The sequence below is a fragment of the Heterodontus francisci genome, unplaced genomic scaffold (assembly GCF_036365525.1).
Source record: "Heterodontus francisci isolate sHetFra1 unplaced genomic scaffold, sHetFra1.hap1 HAP1_SCAFFOLD_162, whole genome shotgun sequence".
Taxonomy (NCBI): domain Eukaryota; kingdom Metazoa; phylum Chordata; class Chondrichthyes; order Heterodontiformes; family Heterodontidae; genus Heterodontus; species Heterodontus francisci.
In genome coordinates, this window is record NW_027140217.1 from 4,265,596 (window position 1) to 4,273,967 (window position 8,372).

The window sequence follows — 8,372 nt, forward strand, 5'->3', positions numbered from 1 at the left end:
ACTGAAATCCCATCCTCCCACACTGATACCCTGCCCCACACTCTGATACCCCTTCCCCACACACTGAAACACCTTCCCCACACACTGAAACACCTTCCCCACACACTGAATCCCCTTCCTCACACACTGAAACACCTTCCCCACACAATGATACCCTTCCGCACACACTGAAACCCCTTCCCCACACACTGAAACACCTTCACCACACACTGAAACAACTTCACCACACACTGAAACCCCTTCCCCACACACTGAAACACCTTCCCCACACACCGAAACACCTTCCTCACACACTGAAACCCCTTCCACAAAGACTGAAACACCTTCCCCACACACTGAAACACCATCCCCACACACAGAAACACCTTCCCCACACTCTGAAATCCCATCCCCACACACTGAAACCCTTCCACAAACTCTGAGACCCCTTCCCCACACACTGAGACACCTTCCCCACACACTGAAAGACCTTCCCCACACACTGTAACACCTTCCCCACACACTGAAATCCCATCCCCACACACTGAAACCCTTCCCCACATTCTGATACCCCTTTCCCACACACTGAAACACCTTCCGCACACACTGAAACAACTTCCCCACACACTGAAACCCCTTCATCATACACTGAAACACCTTCCCCACACACTGAAACGCTTCCCCACTCACTGAAACCCCTTCCCCACTCATGAAATCATTCCCCACACACTGTAGCCCCTTCCCCACACACTGAAACACCTTCCCCACACTCTGGAACACCTTCCCCGCACACTGAAACCCCTTCCACACACACTGAAACACCTTCCCCACACACCGAAACACCTTCCCCACACATTGAAACCCCTTCCGCAAACACTGAAACACCTTCCCCACACACTGAAACACCTTCCCCACACACTGAAACCCCTTCCGCACACACAGAAACACATCCCCACACACTGAAACCCAACCACACGCACTGAAACCACATCCCCACACACTGAAATCCCTACCCCACACACTGAAACAACCTCCCCACACACTGAAACCACTTTCCCACACACTGAAACCCCTTCCCCCCTTACTTAAACACCTTCCCCACACACTGAAACCCCTTCTGCACACACTGAAAACCATCCCCACACACTGAAAACCATCCCCACACTCAGAAACACCTTCCCAACACACTGAAACCCCTTCCGCACGCACTGAAACCCATCCCCACACACTGAAATCCCTTCCCCACACACTGAAACACATCCCCACACACAGAAACACCTTCCCAACACACTGAAACCCCTTCCGCACGCACTGAAACCCATCCCCACACACTGAAATCCGATCCCCACACACTCAAACCCATCCCCACATACTGAAACACATTCCCCAAAAACTGAAACACAACCCCACACACTGAAACCACATCCCCACACACTGAAATCCCTTCCCCACACACTGAAACACATCCCACACACTGAAAGACATCCCCACACACTGAAACACCTACCCCACACACTGAAACCACATCCCCACACACTGAAATCCCTTCCCCACACACTGAAACCCCTTCCGCAAACACTGAAACACCTTCCCCACACACTGAAACACCTTCCCCACACATTGAAACCCCTTCCGCCCACACAGAAACACATCCCCACACACTGAAAACCATCCCCACACACAGAAACACCTTCCCAACACACTGAAACCCCTTCCGCACGCACTGAAACCCATCCCCACACACTGAAATCCCTTCCCCACACACTGAAACACATCCCCACACACAGAAACACCTTCCGTGCACACTGAAATCCGATCCCCACACACTCAAACCCATCCCCACATACTGAAACACATTCCCCAAAAACTGAAACCCAACCCCACACACTGAAACCACATCCCCACACACTGAAATCCCTTCCCCACACACTGAAACACATCCCACACACTGAAAGACATCCCCACACACTGAAACACCTACCCCACACACTGAAACCACATCCCCACACACTGAAATCCCTTCCCCACACACTGAAACCCCTTCCGCAAACACTGAAACACCTTCCCCACACACTGAAACACCTTCCCCACACATTGAAACCCCTTCCGCCCACACAGAAACACATCCCCACACACTGAAACCCAACCACACGCACTGAAACCACATCCCCACGCACTGAAATCCCTACCCCACACACTGAAACAACTTCCCCACACACTGAAACCACTTTCCCACACACTGAAACCCCTTCCCCCCTTACTTAAACACCTTCCCCACACACTGAAACCCCTTCTGCACACACTGAAAACCATCCCCACACACTGAAACCCATCCCCACACACAGAAACACCTTCCCAACACACTGAAACCCCTTCCGCACGCACTGAAACCCATCCCCACACACTGAAACCCAACCACACGCACTGAAACCACATCCCCACACACTGAAATCCCTACCCCACACACTGAAACAACCTCCCCACACACTGAAACCACTTTCCCACACACTGAAACCCTTTCCCCCCTTACTTAAACACCTTCCCCACACACTGAAACCCCTTCTGCACACACTGAAAACCATCCCCACACACTGAAAACCATCCCCACACACAGAAACACCTTCCCAACACACTGAAACCCCTTCCGCACGCACTGAAACCCATCCCCACACACTGAAATCCCTTCCCCACACACTGAAACACATCCCCACACACAGAAACACCTTCCCAACACACTGAAACCCCTTCCGCACGCACTGAAACCCATCCCCACACACTGAAATCCGATCCCCACACACTCAAACCCATCCCCACATACTGAAACACATTCCCCAAAAACTGAAACCCAACCCCACACACTGAAACCACATCCCCACACACTGAAATCCCTTCCCCACACACTGAAACACATCCCACACACTGAAAGACATCCCCACACACTGAAACACCTACCCCACACACTGAAACCACATCCCCACACACTGAAATCCCTTCCCCACACACTGAAACCCCTTCCGCAAACACTGAAACACCTTCCCCACACACTGAAACACCTTCCCCACACATTGAAACCCCTTCCGCCCACACAGAAACACATCCCCACACACTGAAAACCATCCCCACACACAGAAACACCTTCCCAACACACTGAAACCCCTTCCGCACGCACTGGAACCCATCCCCACACACTGAAATCCCTTCCCCACACACTGAAACACATCCCCACACACAGAAACACCTTCCGTGCACACTGAAATCCGATCCCCACACACTCAAACCCATCCCCACATACTGAAACACATTCCCCAAAAACTGAAACCCAACCCCACACACTGAAACCACATCCCCACACACTGAAATCCCTTCCCCACACACTGAAACACATCCCACACACTGAAAGACATCCCCACACACTGAAACACCTACCCCACACACTGAAACCACATCCCCACACACTGAAATCCCTTCCCCACACACTGAAACCCCTTCCGCAAACACTGAAAGACCTTCCCCACACACTGAAACACCTTCCCCACACATTGAAACCCCTTCCGCCCACACAGAAACACATCCCCACACACTGAAACCCAACCACACGCACTGAAACCACATCCCCACGCATTGAAATCCCTACCCCACACACTGAAACAACTTCCCCACACACTGAAACCACTTTCCCACACACTGAAACCCCTTCCCCCCTTACTTAAACACCTTCCCCACACACTGAAACCCATTCTGCACACACTGAAAACCATCCCCACACACTGAAACCCATCCCCACACACAGAAACACCTTCCCAACACACTGAAACCCCTTCCGCACGCACTGAAACCCATCCCCACACACAGAAACACCTTCCGTGCACACTGAAATCCGATCCCCACACACTCAAACCCATCCCCACATACTGAAACACATTCCCCAAAAACTGAAACCCAACCCCACAAACTGAAACCACATCCCCACACACTGAAATCCCTTCCCCACACGCTGAAAAACATCCCACACACTGAAACACATCCCCACACACAGAAACACCTACCCCACACACTGACACCACATCCCCACACACTGAAATCCCTTCCCCACACACTGAAACACATCCCCACACACTGAAACACATCCCAACACACTGAAACACCTACCCCACACACTGAAACCCCTTCCCAACGCACTGAAACACCTTCCCCACACTCTGAAACCCATCCCCACACACTGAAACACCTTCCCCACAAACTGAAACCCCTTACACACACACTGAAACCCATCCCCACACACTGAAACCCATCCCCACACACTGAAACCAATCCCCACAAACTGAAACACCTACCCCACACACTGAAACACCTTCCCTGCACACTGAAATCCCTTCCCAACACACTGAAAACCTTCCCCCCACTCTGAAACCCTTCCCCACACACTGAAACACATCCCCACACACTGAAACACATCCCCACACACTGAAGCACCTTCCCCACACACTGAATCCCCTTCCCAACGCAATGAAACACCTTCCCCACACACTGAAACCCATCCCCAAACACTGAAACACCTTCCCCACACTCTGAAACCCTTCCCCACACACTGAAACACATCCCCACACACTGAAACACATCCCCACACACTGAAACACCTTCCCCACACACTGAAACCCCTTCCCAACGCACTGAAACTCCTTCCCCACACACTGAAACCCATCCCCAAACACTGAAACACCTTCCCCACACACTGAAACCCATTCTGCACACACTGAAACCCATCCCCACACACTGAAACCCAACCATACACACTGAAACCATATCCCCACACACTGAAATCCCTATTCCACACACTGAAACACCTTCCCCAGCCACTGAAACCACATTCCCACATACTGAAACCCCTTCCCCCATCACTTAAACACCTTCCCCACACACTGAAACCCCTTCTGCACACACTGAAACCCATCCCCACACACTGAAACCCAACCCCACACACTGAAACCACATCCCCACACATTGAAATCCCTTCCCCACACACTGAAACACATCCCCACACACAGAAACTCCTTCCCTGCACACTGAAATCCCATCCCCACACACTCAAACCCATCCCCACATACTGAAACACCTTCCCCACACACTGAAACAATTCCCCACACACTGAAACACATCCCCACACACTGAAACACATCCCCACACACTGAAACACCTTCCCCACACACTGAAACCCCTTCCCAACGCACTGAAACACCTTCCCCACACACTGAAACCCATCCCCAAACACTGAAACACCTTCCCCACACACTGAAACCCCTTCTGCACACAGTGAAACCCATCCCCACACACTGAAACCCAACCACACAAACAGAAACCAAATCCCCACACACTGAAATCCCTATTCCACACACTGAAACACCTTCCCCACACACTGAAACCACATTCCCAAACACTGAAACCCCTTCCCCCATCACTTAAATACCTTCCCCACACACGGAAACCCCTTCTGCACACACTGAAACACAACCCCACACACTGAAACCCAACCCCACACACAGAAACCCCTTCTGCACACACTGAAACCCCTTCTGCACACACTGAAATCTATCCCCACACATTGAAATCCCTTCCCCACACACTGAAACACATCCCCACACACAGAAACACCTTCGCTACACACTGAAACAACTTCCGCACACACGGAAACCCATCCCCACACACTGAAACCCATCCCCACAAACTGAAACACCTTCCCCACACACTGAAACACCTTCCCCACACACAGAAACACCTTTGCCACACATTGAAACACCTTCCCCACACACTGAAACACCTTCCCCACACACTGAAACCCCTTCCGCACACACTGAAACCCATCCCCACTCACTGAAACCCAACCCCACACACTGAAACCACATCCCCACACACTGAAATTCCTCCCAACACACTGAAACACATCCCCACGCACTGAAATCCCATCCCGACGCACTCAAACCCATCCCCACATACTGAAACACCTTCCCCACACACTGAAACCCTTCCCCACACACTGAAACCCCTTCCCCACACACTGAAACCCATTCCCCACACATTGAAACACCTTCCCCACACACTGAAACCCATCCCCACACACTGAAACACCTTCACAACACAATGAAACCCCTTCCGCACACACTGAAACCCATCCCCACACACTGAAACCCAACCACACACACTGAAAGCACATCCCCACACACTGAAATCAATATCCCACACACTGAAACACCTTCCCCACACACTGAAACCACTTTCCCACACACTGAAACCCCTTCCCCCCTCACTTAAACACCTTCCCCACACACTGAAACCCCTTCTGCACACACTGAAACCCATCTCCACACACTGAAACCCATCCCCACACACGGAAAGACCATCCCAACACACTGAAACCCCTTCTGCACACACTGAAAACCATCCCCACACACTGAAATCCCTTCCCCACACAATGAAACACTTCCCCCCACACTGAAACCATTCCCCACTCTCTGAAAACCCATCCCCACACACTGAAACCCATCCCCACACACAGAAACAACTTACCCACACACTGAAACCCCTTCCGCACACACTGAAACCCATCCACGCACATTGAAATCCCTTCCCCACACACTGAAACACATCCCAACACACAGAAACACCTTCGCCACACACTGAAACACCTTCCGCACACAATGAAACCCATCCCCACACACTGAACCCCATCCACACACACTGAAACCCATCCCCACATACTGAAACACCTTCCACAAACACTGAAACACCTTCCCCACACACAGAAACCCTTCCCCACACACTGAAACCCCTTCCCAACTTACTGAAACCCTTCCCCACACACTGAAACCCCTTCCCCACACACTGAAACACCTTCACCACACACAGAAACACCTTACCCACACACTGAAACACCTTCCCCACCCACTGAAACACCTTCCCCACACACTGAAACACCTTGCCCACACACTGAAATCCCATCCTCCCACAGTGATACCCTGCCCCACACTCTGATACCCCTTCCCCACACACTGAAACACCTTCCCCACACACTGAAACACCTTCCCCACACACTGAATCCCCTTCCTCACACACTGAAACACCTTCCCCACACAATGATACCCTTCCGCACACACTGAAACCCCTTCCCCACACACTGAAACACCTTCACCACACACTGAAACAACTTCACCACACACTGAAACCCCTTCCCCACACACCGAAACACCTTCCTCACACACTGAAACCCCTTCCACAAAGACTGAAACACCTTCCCCACACACTGAAACACCATCCCCACACACAGAAACACCTTCCCCACACTCTGAAATCCCATCCCCACACACTGAAACCCTTCCACACAGTCTGAGACCCCTTCCCCACACACTGAGACACCTTCCCCACACACTGAAAGACCTTCCCCACACACTGAAACACCTTCCCCACACACTGAAATCCCATCCCCACACACTGAAACCCTTCCCCACATTCTGATACCCCTTCCCCACACACTGAAACACCTTCCGCACACACTGAAACACCTTCCCCACGCACTGAAACCCCTTCATCATACACTGAAACACCTTCCCCAGACACTGAAACGCTTCCCCACTCACTGAAACCCATTCCCCACACATGAAATCATTCCCCACAAACTGTAGCCCCTTCCCCACACACTGAAAAACCTTCCCCACACTCTGGAACACCTTCCCCGCACACTGAAACCCCTTCCACACACACTGAAACACCTTCCCCACACAGCGAAACACCTTCCCCACACACTGAAACCCCTTCCGCAAACACTGAAACACCTTCCCCACACACTGAAACACCTTCCCCACACACTGAAACCCCTTCCGCACACACAGAAACACATCCCCACACACTGAAACCCAACCACACGCACTGAAACCACATCCCCACACACTGAAATCCCTACCCCACACACTGAAACAACCTCCCCACACACTGAAACCACTTTCCCACACACTGAAACCCCTTCCCCCCTTACTTAAACACCTTCCCCACACACTGAAACCCCTTCTGCACACACTGAAAACCATCCCCACACACTGAAAGCCATCCCCACACACAGAAACACCTTCCCAACACACTGAAACCCCTTCCGCACGCACTGAAACCCATCCCCACACACTGAAATCCCTTCCCCACACACTGAAACACATCCCCACACACAGAAACACCTTCCCAACACACTGAAACCCCTTCCGCACGCACTGAAACCCATCCCCACACACTGAAATCCGATCCCCACACACTCAAACCCATCCCCACATACTGAAACACATTCCCCAAAAACTGAAACCCAACCCCACACACTGAAACCACATCCCCACACACTGAAATCCCTTCCCCACACA